Source organism: Dermacentor albipictus, chromosome 6 (assembly GCF_038994185.2).
Source record: "Dermacentor albipictus isolate Rhodes 1998 colony chromosome 6, USDA_Dalb.pri_finalv2, whole genome shotgun sequence".
NCBI lineage: Eukaryota > Metazoa > Arthropoda > Arachnida > Ixodida > Ixodidae > Dermacentor > Dermacentor albipictus.
This window is the reverse complement of record NC_091826.1, coordinates 144,063,737-144,082,359: the sequence shown is the minus strand read 5'-3', so window position 1 is coordinate 144,082,359 and position 18,623 is coordinate 144,063,737.

Below are 18,623 nucleotides of genomic sequence, written 5' to 3'. Positions count from 1 at the left end.
CACGAGATAGATTGTCCGCGCCAGCCAACATATCGCGAAAACTTGCATAGAGTTCTACGGAAATTTTGCAATAGGGAGTATCGTAATTGTCAGTGAATTTTTTGCTTTACAAGTCGTCTGGTTGAACTTATGCTCGTGGGCTATTTTTCTACTTCAGAAGGAGGAGACTGAATGCATGTTGCAAGGCGCAGACACATTAGCGAAATTGTGAATTACGAAACTTACTTCTATTGGGCGAACTTGTGCCCACAAATGCAGTCGGCGATCATCGAAATCTGATCTGTGGGTCAAGAGCATCGGCTGTTATATATGAGTCATTGAAAGTTCCAGAATAATCGCTGGTGCCCACGTGTCTTGTAGAAAGTACTACACATTTCGCAGCATGCGTACAATTAGATTATGCAAAGTTCGTTGACAACAAAGAAGGGAGAGAACCATCGATAACATTCGAGAAACGTCTGATACATACCCGTCCTGGCCTGAATGATGTTTAACATGTGCTAGCCGGTGCAAAAAGCTAAAAGCTAAAAGCTAGAAAGCTAAACGCGTACACGTTCCAATGCCTCCAGCTTAAAAAAAAAAACATCGTTTCGGTGCTACAAGCATGACAGGGGCGCGATCGGACATCGTTCAGAGCGCGCGTTCGGTTACGCCGCACGCGATTGGCCTAGCCCGCGCCAACGTCGTTAGCCGCGGGTTGCTGCCACATTTTTGGTGACATCAAAATGACGACACGCTTCTATAGATGAATTTGAAACTGAGCACGTTGTCTGCTAGGAGCAGAACACGACGAGAGGTGTGAATTAACACGGCAAGCTGGGTGACTTAGTGATTGAACATGTTCTATGAGTGGGCAGCGCAACCCGGACGAAGGACAAGAGGAATTACACAATGCGAGCGCGGATGTTTGAACAAATGGAAATATTGTATGAAAATATGCATCAAATTAACCGCGAGATTGCAGAGGCCTACTTCATGCATGTGAACTCAGGCGCATACGTCAGCCAGACTTCCATCACTCTGCAGGATGAAGAAACGATTTTTTGTATGGCAAGATAGGCTAACACTCTTGTAAACGTCACATTACACGTGCTTACATTTTCTATATATCATTGTCTGTTGCTTGAAATAATAAACCAGTTGTTAGTAAAAAAAACGCGCTCGTATTGTGTATTTCCTGTCATCCTTCGTCCGTGTTGCGCTGCCGACCCATAGCAGAGGTGTGAAGTTCGAGCGGCCATGCAAACATTAGGAGACCACCTTTGATTGTCAGGTCTGCTCGATTGCATTAGATCCAAATGGCGGCCCAGGCTACGGAACAACACGTTCGGATCAGTGGAAGAAGAAAAAAGAAAGGAGTGAGCATACTGCAATGTGATTGAAGCCAAACCTGGTGGCCTAACACGTGATCGCTCGTCAAAGTGCGCGGTTGATTCTGTGCTCCTGTTCTGCAGACAAAGCCACGACAGGGAAGCTGAACAAGCGCGCACGGAATAAAAACTACTATTGGAAACCAAACGTCTCAGGAAATCTAGATTCTTGCTCCGTGATCTCGACGCAAGAGGCAATGGGATAGTGAGTTATGGCGTTGGCATTGCTCTAGGGCGAAACAGAGCAATTGGAGGTAGGAAATTAGTTTGAAGAGATGGGAGAAAGCGAATTCCGGCGTCGCTTTCGTTTCTAGAAGCGAACAGTGCGTTGGCCTTACGGCGAACTCGACTCCTTTATCGGTTGCCAGTGTTCCAGTGGATTGTTGTTGCCGCTTGAAAAGCACGCCAATCGTCTCCTTTTTTGTCGCTTTGCGTGACGCCACCTAGCGACCACACTGATTAGTAATATTTATTAATTGCAGTAGTCATAGTATTACTATTTGGGCAAGGGAGCAACGTAGGCAGCATGGTTCAGGCTTGGCCCGTTTGCGCTTCGCAGGTTTTCCTGTCATCCGTCCTAATGCTGTGCCTGCCTCCTGCTCAGACGGCAATCACAGTTTCTACAACTATGGAACGCGTGGATTACATCGTAGAATGCCACGCTTTTCCGGGTGTTATCTCGGATGTTTGCCAAGCACCGCAGCTCGCTGTCTGCAGGGAATACTCATCGACACTGGCATCAGTTCCTGAGACTGCCTATATCTACTGGCGGCAATTTCGTCACTACAGTGGGCAAGAGAGTAACGTAGGCAGCATGGTTCACGCTTGGCCCGTTTGCGCTTCGCAGGTGTGTAAACGATATTCTTTATATGCCAAAAAAAGAGACAACCCGTACTTGCTGTTGCTCCCTTGCCCACAAGTGTTTAATGAAATTGCCTGTGACTGTTTTTCGCTAATGTCTCTACTACTACGCTCCGGTAATGTGGAAACAAATCCCGGGCCTAACACTCGTTCGGCATCATTGCTTTCCTTGGAAAGCAATGATGTGCATACTCGTTCTGGGCAATCAGCAAAAAGTCAGGCAGAACTGTCCGGTGACATAAAAGCCATAAAAAGCAGTCAAAAAAGTATAGAAACGAAGATTGGCAGCATTCACGATAGATTGGATAAACTCGAAGAAAAAAAATAAATCGTTCGACAATATGTTTGAAGAACTTAACGGATTACGCCAGACAGTGGAAGGCGCTACCGCCAGGCATGACTCTTTGGAAGCTCGTGTAGACGATTTAGAAGATAGGTGGCGTCGCGACAACCTAATTTTTCGAGGTATACCTGACTCTGCTGAATCGTGGGACCAGTCTGAAGCATGCGTCAAATCTGCCCTTCTTTGTGTTGCGGATAATTGGCCCGATAATGCTATCGATCGTGCGCATCTTATCGGACCTTTCGTCACCAATAAGTGCCGCCCCATTGTTGTGAAGTTTTCAAACTATAAAGTTAAACGAAAAGTTCTGAGTGCACGTAAAAAGCTAAAAGAAAATAACATCACTATGAGCGAAGATTTTTCATCCGCAACGCGTCGTATACGCTCGAAACTTGCTGATTTTGCCAAACGTCAATCGGAAACGGAGCCCTATCAGCTTAGGTACAAAACCCTTGTCATGAATAAAAAGCATTACGTGCACACTGCAGAAACAGACAGCATCGCTAAACATAAGCAATACGCTTCATCTGATAACCGCCGTACAAATACCAACGCAACTAAAGGAGCACCTAGCTAGAGGTGCGCGAGGGGCTATGGGCAAGATCAGTTACACAAATCTGTACTCTTTACTAAGATTCGAAGTCTGTCCAATAAGCGTGACCGTTTAAACTGCTATTGATACTTGCAATGCACGCATTCTCGTATTAACAGAAACCTGGCTTCGGCCAGAGGTAATGGATCATGAACTTTTTAATTCAGTTAAAAAAATTTCTGTATATCGCTGTGATCGAGGGTCGCGGACAGGCCGTGGTGTATTGCTCGCCATCTCAAACGAACTCCCATCGTACCGCATCCACATTCCAAGTGAGTTGGAAACCGTTTGGGTTGTAGCTGAATTTCCTAAGCGAAAAATAATAATTGGTGTCTGTTACCGCTCCCCTTCTCACAATTCCATTTTCGTTAACGAACTACACGATGTGATTAATTCTGTGATGTGTCAATTCGCGAGGTTGCCGCTTTTTTTAATGGGGGATTTCAGCATCCCTAATGTATCGTGGGACTGTGAGCCACCTGCGCTAAATTCGCCGTCTTCACTCGCAAGAGCTTTTTAGATATGTGCGCTGTATTTTCTTTAACACAATTTATAACGAAACCAACTAGAATAGCTGAATCAACAGCAAACATTCTTGATCTCGTACTATCAACACACCCTGAATACATTTCTAACGTCACTCACCTGCCCGGTATAAGTGACCACTCTATTCTATCATTTCGCATTAACCTTTCACGCCCAAAATGCAAAAACAGAAAGAAAGTTATGAAAGATTATAGAAATGCGAATTTCGATCTAATCAACCAGGAACTATGCACTTTTCTTGACGGTTTTCTCGATGGCTTTGAAGAGCGAACGGTACAATCAAGCTGGGATTTATTTTTATTTAAGGTTCAAGAATTAACAAATAAATACATACCTACTCGTACAATAATTGTAGACGCTGATGCACCATAGTACAACCGCCACATAAAACGTTTGTCGAATAAGAAAAAAACGCACATAACGCTCAGCAATACGGTCCCCAGATGATGACCGCTGGGCAGCCTACGAACAAGCTTCCACCGTGTGCATAGCAGCCGTAAAGAATGCTAAAGATGCTTTTCTGAATAACACGTTACCGTCAATGCTCACATCCGATCCCAAAACGTTTTGGCGCATGTTTCATCCTAAAAGTGATAGCGCAATCAGTCTTGTTGATTCTGCAGGGAGTGCTATGTCTGATGCGCAATGTGCCCGTGTGGTAAATGAAGTCTTTGTCAGCAACTTCCCAACAACAACACAAACAATGCCTCCTCATGTTAAGCCTTTAGGATTTATAGTAATGTCTCCCATTATAATTGACTACAGTGGCGTGGTCAAAGCTATAAAAAATTTAAAAGCATCCTCTTCACCTGGGTACGATTCCATTAATCCTAGGTTTCTTATAAATACAGTCTATTACTCATCAATTATATTTAAAAAAATTTTCAAGAGTCTCTAGAGAAGTGTTCCCTCCCCACTGACTGGAAGATCAGGAGGGTGGTTCCGCTTCACAAGTCTGGCAATAAACGCTCGCCTCTAAATTATCGCCCCATTTCGCTAACTAGCATTCCATGTAAAATTTTCGAGCATATTCTATTCTGAAATCTTGTTTCCTTTCTTGAATCGAATTCATTTTTTTCGCCTTCACAACATGGTTTCCGCAAGACATTCTCGTGTGATACTCAACTCGTATGTTTCACTCACCGTATTCATGTCATCCTTGATCGTTCTTCTTTAGCTGACTCTATATATTTAGACTTTTCAAAAGCATTCGATAAAGTATGCCATAATCTCCTTTTATATAAGTTCCAGTTACTAAATTTGGATTCCAAACTGCTTGCATGGCTCGAATGTTTTTTGCTAAATCGTTCCCAGTTTCTCTGTTAATAACACTGAATCCCCTCCGAGTCCTGTTTCCTCAGGAGTACCACAAGGATCGGTGCTTGGCCCTCTCCTCTTTCTAATCTACATTAAAGACTTGCCTTCGTGCGTCTCTTCCCATATCAACTTGTTTGGAGATGACTGTGTAATATTTCGAGAAATAACTAGTCCTAACGATACTACTATTCTACAGTCTGATCTTGATTCTGTGTCCGCTTGGTGTAAGACTTGGTGCATGGAATTAAACACTAAAAAATGCAAAGTCATGCGTGTAACTATACCTACTAATGGAAATGTTTCATATCATCTTAATAACTTTCCTTTAGAAGTAGTATCGTCATATAGATATCTTGGCGTCACTATATCCTCAAAACTAACCTGGAATGATCACATTGAATCCATAGTCGCCAACGCCAACAAAACACTTGCATATCTTCGCCGGAATTTCTCACGTGCTCCTCAGGCTCTGCAACGTTTACTCTATGAAACACTGATCCGTTCGAAGGCAGAATACGCCGCCTCTGTTTGGGACCCTTTCCATGACAATCTAATCTACTCACTCGAAATGGTTCAAAATATCTCTGCACGTTTTATTATGTCTCATTATGCTTGAACCGCAAGTGTGACTAATATGAAATCGAGCCTTGAACTACCATCACTAGCATCTCGCCGTAAGTTTTATCACTTGTGGCTTTTTCACCGCATATTTCACGATCATTCACTACACGATGATTTCATCTTTCCTCCCCAGTACGTATCATCACGCAATGACCGCCGACATAAAGTAGCCGTTCCTTTTTGCAGGACTTCTACTTTTCAGTATTCATTTTTCCCCTGGATTTGTGAATAGTGGAGCCATCTTCCTACCACTACTGCAGAAATTACCGACCATCAACATTTCAAAAATGCTTTAACAGCAACTAATTAGTTCTTTACCTCATGTTATTTCTCGTTTTTTCCTCTTGTTTGCTTGTGCTTACCTGTATCATCTACTCATTTTACATTGTTTTGTAGTTTGGTAATTGGTATTGATTTGCTTGTTAATTAGAGTATTTGTATTTGTATTGGTACATTATATAACTCCATGTATAAGTGTATCTTTTCACACTTTCACTTTTCACACTTTCACATTTTCACACTTTCACTCCCCTCTGTAATGCTTCGGCCCTGAGGGTACAATAAATGAAATGAATGAAATGAAATTTCAGAATGTGTTTAAGTTTGAGACCACAATACAGTTTTAATGAAAGTGTTTTTTTTTCTTGGGATATGACTAGGAACATTTCGTTTTGTAGTATATCCTCTGCAAGCAGACGACAACCGAGGCACGTAACCGTCCGGGGAATTCACCGCTTGCAGAATGGCAGCTCTGTCCCTCCTGTTCTCGCAAATTTTGCATACTGCACAGTTTGCGACGTTGTAGCAACTGAACAGAACTAGTATCGAAGAAATATCTCCGACCAGGCGAGGTAAAAGCAAAACCGCACTACGTAAAAAATACAAAGCAACAAAAAAACAAATTGTCAAAGTTGATTAGCGCTGCTAGAACGGTTTAATGCGCACAACACGGACTATTTCAGGTCGTAAGGGGTGCCTCTGCGATTGCGAAATGCCGACTTACACGACCCGTTCAGTGCGCCGATGCGTTGGATGATCTTGTAGGGTCCGAAATAGTGGCGAGAAAGCTTCTCACAAAGTCGTCTTCAGAGTATCAGGGTCCAAGCCGAACCCGGGCTGCTATTCCACGTAGCGTCGTCGAAGACTGTAGTGCCGCCACTACTTTGCTGGTTCTTCATGCACAGGCGGTCGAGATGTCGGGTTTCTTCGGCGCGCTGAACATAGGCCATGTTATCGAGGTTGTGTTCCTTGGCGACATGCGGTAGCACACCGTCGAGAGTCATCGTCAAGTTTCTTCCGTGAACAGACGTTTTGTTCTTTCTCTCTTAACATCCCTTTTTGCCATGTGTTGGTTTCTACTACTGTTGCCACGAGAAGGTTTAAGGACTAGTCAAGTTGCTCTTTTGCAAATTTTTTTCCTTATATCCTCGATAAACATGTATATTTATGGAAATAAATTCATTCATTCATTCATTCAACCAACTTGAACGGCGGATTGCACGTTCTTTCTTGCAATACGACGCTGTATGCGATCGTTGTGTGCGGAAGGACGGCATCACACGTCTTGTGCTCGACGTCGAAGTACATCACTAACATGTTGGCGAGCGTCTTGTTCAGGCGTTCCGGTCGGCCACTCGTCTGAGGGTTGTAGACGGTAGTTCTCCAGCGTCTTGTCTAGCTATACAGCAGGATAGCTTCAGTAATCTCAGCTGTAAAAGCCGTTTCTCTGTCAGTATTGAAGATGTCTTGCGCACCATGTTGTAGCACGATATTCTTGACGAAACATTTCTCTACTTCCGCCACACTACAGCAGGGTTTTCATTTCGGAATAGCCGGTATGGTAGTCTGTAGCCATGACAATCCACTTGTTTCCAGATGTTGACTTTGGAAACGGTCCCAACAAATCCATCCCCATCTGCTGAAAAGGTAGGCAAGGAGGCTCGATAGGCTGTAGTGAACCTGCTGGCCCCGTGGGGGGTTTCTTGCGTCGCTGGCAGTCACGGCATGTCTTGATGTAATGGCTGACCTCGGCGGTCAGGCGCGGCCAATAGTAGTTCTCTTGATTAAGGAGTGTGCAATGGAAGTCGGTGGTAACTCCGTTAGGCAGGATACCAGTAAACTATCGCAGGAGACGAAAGATCTGATAAAGAAACGCCAATGTAAGACAGCCTCTAACCCTACAGCTAAAATTGAACTAGCATAATTTTCGAAGTTAATCAACAAGCGTAAGACAGCTGACATAAGGAAGTATAATATGGATATATTTGAACATGCTCTCAGGAACGGAGGAAGCCTAAAAGCAGTGAAGAAGAAACTAGGAATTGGCAAGAATCAGATGTATGCGTTAAGAGACAAAGCCGGCAATATCATTACTAATATAGATGAGCTAGTACAAGTGGCTGAGGAATTCTATAGAGATTTATACAGTACCAGTGGCACCCACGACGATAGTGGAAGAGAGAATAGCCTAGAGGAATTCGAGATCCCACAGGTAACGCCGGAAGAAGTAAAGAAAGCCTTGGGAGATATGCAAAGGGGGAAGGCAGCTGGAGAGGATCAGGTAACAGCAGATTTGTTGAAGGATGGTGGGCAGATTGTTCTAGAGAAACTGGCCACCCTGTATACGCAAAGCCTCATAACGTCGATCGTACCGGAATCTTGGAAAAACGCTAACATAATCCTAATCCATAAGGAAGGGGACGCGAAAGACTTCAAAAATTATAGACTGATCAGCTTACTGTCCGTTGCCTACAAACTATTTACTAAGATAATCGCAAGTAGAATCACGAACACCTTAGACTTCTGTCAAGCAAAGGACCAGGCAGGATTCCGTAAAGGCTACTCAGCAATAGATCATATTCACACTATCCATCAGGTGATAGAGAAATGTGCGGAATATAACCAACCCTTATATATAGCTTTCATTGATTACGAGAAAGCATTTGATTCTGTCAAAACCTCAGCAGTCATGGAGGCATTACGGAATCAGGGTGTAGACGAGCCGTATGTAAAAATACTGAAAGATATCTATAGCGGCTCCACAGCCACGGTGGTCCTCCATAAAGAAAGCAACAAAATCCCAATAAAGAAAGGCGTCAGGCATGGAGATACGATCTCTCCAATGCTATTCACAGCGTGTTTACAGGAGGTATTCAGAGACCTGGATTGGGAAGAAATGGGGATAAAGGTTAATGGAGAATACCTTAGCAACTTGCGATTCAGTGATGATATTGCCTTGCTTAGTAACTCAGGGGACCAATTGCAATGCATGCTCACTGATCTGTAGAAGCAAAGCAGAAGAGTGGGTCTAAAAATTAATCTGCTGAAAACGAAAGTACTTTTTAACAGTCTTGGAAGAAAACAGCAATTTACAATAGGCAGCGAGGCACTGGGAGCCGTAAGGGAATACATCTACTTAGGGCAGGTAGTGACTGCGGATCCGGATCATGAGACGGAAATAATCAGAATAAGAATGGGCTGGGGCGCGTTTGGCAGGCATTCTCAGAGCATGAACACCAGGTTGCCATTATCCCTCAAGAGAAAAGAGTATAATAGCCGTGTCTTACCAGTACTCACCTACGGGGCAGAAACCTGGAGGCTTACGAAGAGGGTTCTACTCAAATTGAAGACGACGCAACGAGCTATGGAAAGAAGAATGATAAGTGTAACGTTAAGGGATAAGAAAAGAGCAGAGTGGGTGATGGAACAAACGCGAGTTAATGACATCTTAGTTGAAATCAAGAAAAAGAAATGTGCGTGGGCAGGAGATGTAATGAGGAGCGAAGATAACCGATGGTCATTAAGGGTTACGGACTTGATTCCAAGAGTAGGGAAGCGTAGCAGGGGACGGCAGAAAGTTAGGTGGGCGGATGAGAATAAGAAGTTTGCAGGGACGGCATGGCCAAAATTAGTACATGACCGGGGTTGTTGGAGAAATATGGGAGAGACCTTTGCCCTGCAGTGGGCGTAACCAGGCTGATGAAGATGATGTATTCTTGCGAGCGTACGGAAAAACCTGAGAAGCCCGGTTGTCTTATCGTTGTGCAGGGTGTGCAAGACTTCTGACTGGAGTTCTGCGGGCACAACGAGAAGGTAGTTTGCGCGGGCTGCCGAAAGTTTCTTCACCAGGACGTCGTTTCTTAAGAAAAATGATGATAATTGGCACCGAAATATCCTCGGGGAAAAGTCAGTCTTGCCTTGCAAGTACTAAGCAATGCGCCTTAGCTCCGGGTACGTTCACTGCTGCTCGTCAAAGTTGTCAGTACTTTTTGTTCCTAAGAAAGCGCCATCATCTTGGTCATCTTGGGGCAGTGAGTCTACGGGAGCGCTAGACAGGCAGTCGGCATCAGAGTGTTTTTGTACGGATATTTAAATTACGGTGATGTCAGAGACTTGATGACTGACAAAGAAGCTTGAGAAGAAGTTAAGAACCGCGCAGATGGCGATGGAACAAAGGTTGCTGGGCATAACGGGTATAGACGATATTCTAAGTGACATCAAGAGAAAATACTGGAGCTGGGCAGGTCATGTAATGCGCAGGTTAGATAACCGTTGGACCATTAGGGTTACAGAATGGGTACCAAGAGAAGGGAAACGCAATCGATGACGCCAGAAGACTAGGTGGAGCGATGAAATCAGGAAATTCGTGGGCGGTAGTTGGAATCGGTTGGCGCAGGACAGGGGATATTGGTGATCGCAGGGAGAGGCTTTCGTCCAGCAGTGGACAGGATGATGATGGTGACGATGATGATGATACCCTTACAATCAGAGGCTCTACGATGCCAGGCGTTCTCAAGGGTCCTTTTAGTTCGCTAGCCAACACAAGGCGTGATGGTCGCTTATATACGACTTTGAACAGTCTGGAGGAATCTAAGGGAGTTATCTTGCTGCAACCAAAATAATGGCGCGGTATTCCTTTTTGGTTGTGCAATAATTGTGTTCCTCTTTTCACAGCGACGGGCTAGAGTAAGCTATCGCCCGTTCAAGTCGATCTACGCTCTGGACTTCATTCTAAAAACTAGGGAGGGTCTCGCAGGTGTGAAGGGGCCGATTTACTCTTCAAAGCGATATTTTACTCTCGCAAAATGTCGACTGGAGTGAAATGCAGTGTTGACTTCGTCAGCAAGGAGAGGGTGAAAAGTGCTTTTCACTCTGCCCTTCGGGGAGAGAGTAGAATGCCCTTTCTACTCTTGCGGCAATAGAGAACAAAACATAGCGTAAGCTTCTGCTTCAACTGATGAAGCTAGCCCCTAGCATGGCAATGTATCAGTCACGCACGCTGAGCAAAGAACACACCATTTTGCTTCTAACAGGCGGCCATAGTTCGAAGGAACGCGGAGCCAGCGCTCTACCTTTTTCACTAGGAGTTGCCCACCGAACGCGCGCACAACATCGCGGAACAGCACAGCACCGGAGAAGCCTGATCCGTCCAGGGAGCAGCAACAAAGGCCACACAAAGGAGATCGTGTTTTCGACTGTCGTATTTTCGCGGGAGACTGCGAGAACACGACAGTCCTTCGTCATTTGTTTTATATAACAGCAAATCCTCCACGGCAAGTTCATTCTAACTTAGGTGATCATTCTGCGTATATGACATGCTATCGTCAGGATGTCGTCGCGGCGCTTAGCCTAGGCGATTGATAACAAACTAGGCAAGTGCGTTGTGTCTCTTCATGTCAATCGAAAAAGCCAGTCGTCGCGATAACTGTATGTGATTTTATCACTTGCCGCTGTCCGTAAGAGCTTTGAAAATGGCAAACGCTGCCAGAACCACAGTGTGTTCAACAGGACGTGAGGTGAGAGGAGGCTCACAATGGTTTGTTCACGAGTCCATGATTTTCGAGCCTATGAGGCGTGTGCTTAGCGTGCGTTTCGTCTGTTCGAATTTATTCAGTTTGGCGGTCTACCGTGTTGGATTTGGATTGCTTGGATTGAATAACTTTAATCAAAGGTCCTGCGAGCTACGGGACGCAAAGTCCCATAGAGCGGCCTACTCCCACGTTGGAACCGGGAGTTGTAACTCCCTGGCCGCATCGTGGGCTCGCTGGACGGCCAGAGCTGCTCCGCCAGGTCCGTGCTGCGTAATGCTTCTTGTAGCCTGGCGGAGTCTTGATCCTTGTTTGCGCGAGTCTGACCGCATGTCCAAAGCAAGTGATGTACGTCTAGTGTGCTATGGCAATTTCCGCAATATGATGTTTTGTATAGGTCAGTCATGTAGTGATGTAATCTGTTCTGCCTGGGGTACGTGTTTGTTTGAAGCATTCTGAACGTGAGGGCTTGAGGCCTGGTGAGCTTATTGTGAGGTGTGCTGTATATTCTGCGGTCTAGATAAAAGTGCTTTGTTATCTCGTCATATGTGGAGGGAGGGTCCCGATTCTCGCTGGGATGGTCACGACCAGAATAGGTGGCGTCGCGGACGGTTAGGTCTCGCGCGCTCCTGTGAGCCATCTCATTGAGATTGCGAGGGGCGTCCTCGATATCTTCGAGGTGTGCCGGGAACCAGCCGATGGTGTGATGCTGCAGCGGTGCGGGTCTATTGATGATTTGTAGAGCTTGGCTTGCAATTGCTCCTTTCTGAAAGGCTTTGATGGCCGAGCGTGAATCGCTGTAGACGTGGGCGGTGGTCGGGTCTGTGAGCGCGAGTGCGATGGGGATTTGTTCTGCTATCTCGGATTTGTTGGTCTTGACTGTGAGAGGGTTTGTGACTTGACCTTGCTCATTGATCGTGGTGGCAACAAAGCCATCCTGGTCGGATACTGAGCCGCGTCTAGGAAACAGGCTAAGATCTTCTTATCACGTATTTCGCGCAGGATGAACAATCCACGTGCAAGCCTTCTGGGTTGATGGCGCGCGGGATTCATGTTCCGCGGGAGTGGGCGAACCGTGTAGGTGTTGCATGTGTCCGTCAGAACGCTTTGATATAGATTCTCCATTACTATGGTGTCATGACCTAGTTTGGCTAGTATTTCTCTACCTGGTTTGGTTCCAGAGAGTCTTGTCCATTGAACCCGTTCTTGAGCTTCGGCGATTTCTTCAAGTGTATTGTGCACACCCAGTTGCAGCAGGAACTCTGTCTCGGTGTTCTTGGGCATTCCCAGCGCTAGATTGACTAGTTTCTTCAGTTGTACATTGAGTTTGTCTTTCTCCGCTACCTTCAATCTGTGCATGGCCGCCTCGTAGGTGAAGTGGCATAGCGCAAAGGCTTGAGGAGCGTTAGCTTGAGGAGATTTTCTTTCTTAAGGCCGTGTTGTCTGTTTGCTACACATCGTATGAGATTCAAGGCATTATTCGACTTTCGCGGTGTTAGAGCCGTTGCTCTCAATGAGCATCCCAAGGACTCTGATTTCGCTGACGTGTGGAATGGTTCCTCCGTCTTTTGTTCCGAGAGTAATGGAGTGTGTGTCTCTGATTTCGTTCTTTGGCTTGGGACCGCTTCTCGATGGTTTGTAGACGAGGAGCTCTGACTTCGCAGGCGAACATCGCAGGCCAGTGGGAGCGAGGTATTCCTCGATCGCGTCGATCGCTTGCTGCAGAGCGCTTTCAATTGATCCCAGGCTACCTCCGGGGACCCAGTGCGTTACGTCATCTGCGTATATCGTGTATTTGACGTTCTCGATTTGATCCAGTTCCTAGGCCGGCAAGCGCAAGGTTAAAAAGCGTTGAAGATATGACAGAACGTTGCGGTGTGCCCTTGCCGAGGAGTTTGTATTTCTGGACCTTGATTTCCTCTAGATGGAGGGTGGCCGTTCTGTCGCTCAGAAACGATTTTGTATAAGCGTAGAGTCTCGTGCCGAGGTCGAGGTTGGAGATCCTGTCGAGTATGTAGCCATGTGATAAGTTATCGAATGCCTTTTCAAGGTCTAGCCCTATGATTACCCCCGCGTCTCTCGTGTCTGCGTCAATGATCTCATGCTTGAGGAGCTTCATGGCGTCTTGGGTGGATAGCCCGGGTCCAAAACCGATCATTGCTGTGGGGTAGACATCTAGACATCTTTTTCTTCGAGAAGCCTCGAGAGCCTGTTCAGGACCGCGTGCTCGGCTACCTTGCCGGCGCAAGACATCAGCGAGATAGGTCTGAGGTTATTGATGTTGGGCGCCTTGCCAGGCATTGGGATGAGCACGATGAAGGCCGTTTTCCAGTCTTCGGGTAGTGCTCCGTTCCTCCAGATTTTGTTGATTTCCTCTGTGAGGGTTTCGATTGAGGTTTCGTCGAGGTTTCCAAGTGCCTTGTTAGTTACGCCGTCCGGCCACGGCGCTGACTTGTTGTTTAGGTTCTGAAGCGCCATGCCTATCTCTTCAGTTGAGAAGTCCCGATCTAGCTCTGGGTTGGCTTTGCCGCGATATGCTTCGCCGGTCGTGCCTCTAGCCTTTTTGGCCAGCGGGAGGTACTTGTCCGCGAGACGGTCAATGAGCTCATTTTCCGTGATAATTTGGAGTTCCTCATGCATGATCCTGTTCAACATACGACCCTGGTCCGCTTTGGTTCTGGTTCTGTCTAAAAGATGTTTGAGCAGGTGCCACGTCGTCCCGCTGTTGATGCGGACGTCCGCGCTGTCGCACACCTCGCTCCATTGCTGGATAGATAGTTGCGTGCAATATTCTGCAATCAGCCGGTTGAGGGAAGAAATTCTTTTCCTCAGCCGTCGATTGTGCATTTGTTCTTTCCATCTCCTCGTGAGCGATTGTTTGGCTTCGAGCATGTGAGCTAGTCGACTGTCCATGCTTTCACCGGGGACATCTGTCTCTATTTCCGTCATGGCCGCTTTAATGTCGGCTTTAGTTGCGACGTCCATTGTTCAATTGATTATTTGCCTGTTCGGCGTTCGTGTCTGAACTCGCGGAACATGTCCCAGTCGACGTACGCCATTTTTCTGGGTTCTCTGGATGGGGTGTCAATCGCTGTGTCAGCAATGTAATGATCGCTGCCAAGATCCTCGAAGAGGTTGTTCCACTGATAGTTTGGAACGTTGCGGACGAAAGTGAGATCTGGCGTTGTGTCGCGGTTGACCGAGTTACCCGTTCTTGTGGGGTATTCTGCGTTCGTGATGAGCGTTAGGTCAAGTTCACCAGCATCGTTTAGTAAGTACTTGCCCTTGGCTCTGCTGGCGATGTATCCCCAGGCCATGTTAGGGGCGTTGAAGTCCCCAGCCACGATCATGGGGCTGTCGCCGGCATGGTTGCGGGTGAGCTGGAGCATTTGCCTAAATTTTGTGCTCTATGCTTGGGGCTGCTCTAAACGTTTAGGATGAATATGCTCTTAGCGTTCCTGGCTCTAGGGAAGACTTCCGTGAGAATGAATGCGCAATTGCTGCGGTCGTGATTAATTTTGTGTGTCGTGTGGGCTAGCTTGTTGCTGACCAACGTGGCGATACCTCTACTTTTTTGTTGCGGTGTCGTTGCGGTCACGTCATAGCCGGATAGTGAGGGTGTAGCGGTATTTGTCTCTTGTAGGAGAATGACTTGGGGTTTGTCTTTTCTGGCTCGAATGTATGGTCGCAGGGGGTCTTTTTGCGGACGTAGCCCTTACAATTCCACTGCCAAAGGCGGAACGTTTCAGTTTGCACAGCCATCATTGTTGTTGGCGGGGGGTAGCCTTTGTGAGGCCACGTTGTTGCTTTGTCTATCGAGCGACAACGCCCGAGTAGACTGTGACGTCACAGACGGGTGGTCTGCCATTTCTAGCGCGTTGAGCCTTGCCCCATGGATGTTGATCGTCTCCATCATGTGATTGCTTTGTAACCTTATCCTGTCATAAACTTCCTTGAGGGTCCCTACAGTCGTCGCAAGTTTGTCTTGCCCTTCCTTCAGTGACGCGATGGTAGTTGCAAGCCCGCCGAGCAGTTCCTTGATTTCCTTAATGTCACTGTCTGTGCTCAATGGATGTGTGTTTGTCACGGCTTTTCTCTTATGCGGATTGCGCGTGGATTCCGCGACCGGTACTTCTACTACAGCTTCTCCGCAGCTGGCCAGACAGGGGTGGCAACAGTTTAGCAACTCGCTGAACAGGACCCTAAGCACGGCCAAAACCTGGCGCATCCTCAAGGCCCTAATGGACCCTAGCTAGAACAAGTCCGAAAGCGGCAAATCGATCCAAAGACTGGTCCACCAGTAAGAAGGCTCCGAAGAGCAGCTCCTGAAAGAAGTTCCAGAAAAATGCTACGGGAAAGACCAAATCGAAGGTTACAAAAGAGATTATCTCGGTGAGGAAAACGCGAAAATGGACCGACCCATCACGAGAGAGGAGGTCTTTGGAGAGACCTCCTCTCTCGAGAGGAGAGAGAACCTTTGGCTTATGACATTTTCGCATTGAAGATTTTGAGATATCCGGAACACAGTGCGAAAACGTTTTGAGATAAGACGCGAAATATAGATGGAGTTGACACCGAGCACGAAAAAAAATAGCGACGTCACCGATATTTCAGTTATCAGAGTTTGAGTTAGCAAGGGTTTACTGTATAATCCAGTCCCCCGACAATGGCATGTGCATAAGGCCCATTGCAAGTATACGATAAGATGACAGCAGCTCCATTTACGAAAGTTTCCTACTTTCCAAAACAAGAAACTGTCAGCTGCTTTGAGCAACGATTTACTAACTTGAAGTGACCTAGTGAACTAATTAGTTTTGAATGACCTAATCTACCTTCTTTATTTTGAACCAAAATAATAGCTGCAGCGTACGTCCGTGATGCGGACTACAGCTAAAAAAATTGGCAGGATTCCTTGAATTGGGAAGTGCATGGCATTGTTTCAAGCAATAGCACATGTTTTCCCGATGATTGTTAGCCTATGCGAACGGTTTTCAACTTTTCTCATATCACAGATCCATGGACCGGCTCTCTTGTCACATTTCATCAGCTTTTGTCCGCAAAATAATTAAATAGGAACATTAACCTGAATGGTAGTCACTGACCACACCAAAGCAAAAAAAAAAAAAGACCTCCAGTTCCCGAGCAGAGGCAGATCCTCTGGATGCACCGTGGCTGTCAGGCTCATGGGCCTTTCTTTACCTTCAAAAGGGCCAGACTGAAGGAATGTACCACGGTGAAGCACACTCTCGCCTGGTGCCGGTGAAGCACCCAGCAGTGTTGAAGTTCAGGCCTTTGCGCTGAATGGAAATTTATGGTTTACTGGGCTTGCAGGAAGACAAGCTGAAAATGAATTCTTGGTTCGAACGGGCACTTTCGGGTTTTTTCTACGTCAAGCTTTCCTGCGACTGTCTGTACTCTATCACTGTCCAGACAATCAACCTATAATGACTTAGGATCACCATAAGTTGATATGGCCCTGTATGACACGGAAGACATGAATAATGACATCCCCCAGTTGGCACCTTTTGAGGACGACGTCAGTTTCGAAGCCCTTGATTTTCCGTGAGCTTGCTCCAACTCGTGCTTCCAGCAATGTCTTCCCGGATGGACGAATTATCTTGAGGCCCCACACTGACGCTACCGATATCTTCAAGTGCAGACTTTTCGGGATAAGGTTTTTAGAGCGGAGCTTTTAGGCATCTGTTCCTGAGTCGTGCGTCGGCGTGCTCGCCGGAACCAAGCGGGTTACCACAGCAAAGGATAAAAGAACGAAAGCAGAACGCAGTGAGCGAGGGAAGAATGCGAAAGCCGCGAGAGTGCGAGGAGGAACGCGGAGGAGGAAATGCAGCGGAATCATGAGGCGGAAAGCGGAGGGGGAGCATATGGCGAAAATGTGAGAACAAAGGCGTATTGCCGCGCAAAACAACCTCTGCGGTGACCCTGGCTACAACATGGCGCAAGAGTAGCGCGCGTGGTCCATTCACAGATGACACCAGCGATACCACATCTGAAAACAAAGCGCTGCCTGCGCAGAAGTCTGTCTGCGGCGGCTGCTGTGAATCGCACCCACACATGCTCGATGCCTGGCCTGTCGCGATATCCTGATTAGAGAGGCAGTCGGGCCACAGTTATTTCCGCTTGCAACGTGCTGCACGAGATAGATTGTCCGCGCCAGCCAACATATCGCGAAAACTTGCATAGAGTTCTACGGAAATTTTGCAATAGGGAGTATCGTAATTGTCAGTGAATTTTTTGCTTTACAAGTCGTCTGGTTGAACTTATGCTCGTGGGCTATTTTTCTACTTCAGAAGGAGGAGACTGAATGCATGTTGCAAGGCGCAGACACATTAGCGAAATTGTGAATTACGAAACTTACTTCTATTGGGCGAACTTGTGCCCACAAATGCAGTCGGCGATCATCGAAATCTGATCTGTGGGTCAAGAGCATCGGCTGTTATATATGAGTCATTGAAAGTTCCAGAATAATCGCTGGTGCCCACGTGTCTTGTAGAAAGTACTACACATTTCGCAGCATGCGTACAATTAGATTATGCAAAGTTCGTTGACAACAAAGAAGGGAGAGAACCATCGATAACATTCGAGAAACGTCTGATACATACCCGTCCTGGCCTGAATGATGTTTAACATGTGCTAGCCGGTGCAAAAAGCTAAAAGCTAAAAGCTAGAAAGCTAAACGCGTACACGTTCCAATGCCTCCAGCTTAAAAAAAAAAAAACATCGTTTCGGTGCTACAAGCATGACAGGGGCGCGATCGGACATCGTTCAGAGCGCGCGTTCGGTTACGCCGCACGCGATTGGCCTAGCCCGCGCCAACGTCGTTAGCCGCGGGTTGCTGCCACATTTTTGGTGACATCAAAATGACGACACGCTTCTATAGATGAATTTGAAACTGAGCACGTTGTCTGCTAGGAGCAGAACACGACGAGAGGTGTGAATTAACACGGCAAGCTGGGTGACTTAGTGATTGAACATGTTCTATGAGTGGGCAGCGCAACCCGGACGAAGGACAAGAGGAATTACACAATGCGAGCGCGGATGTTTGAACAAATGGAAATATTGTATGAAAATATGCATCAAATTAACCGCGAGATTGCAGAGGCCTACTTCATGCATGTGAACTCAGGCGCATACGTCAGCCAGACTTC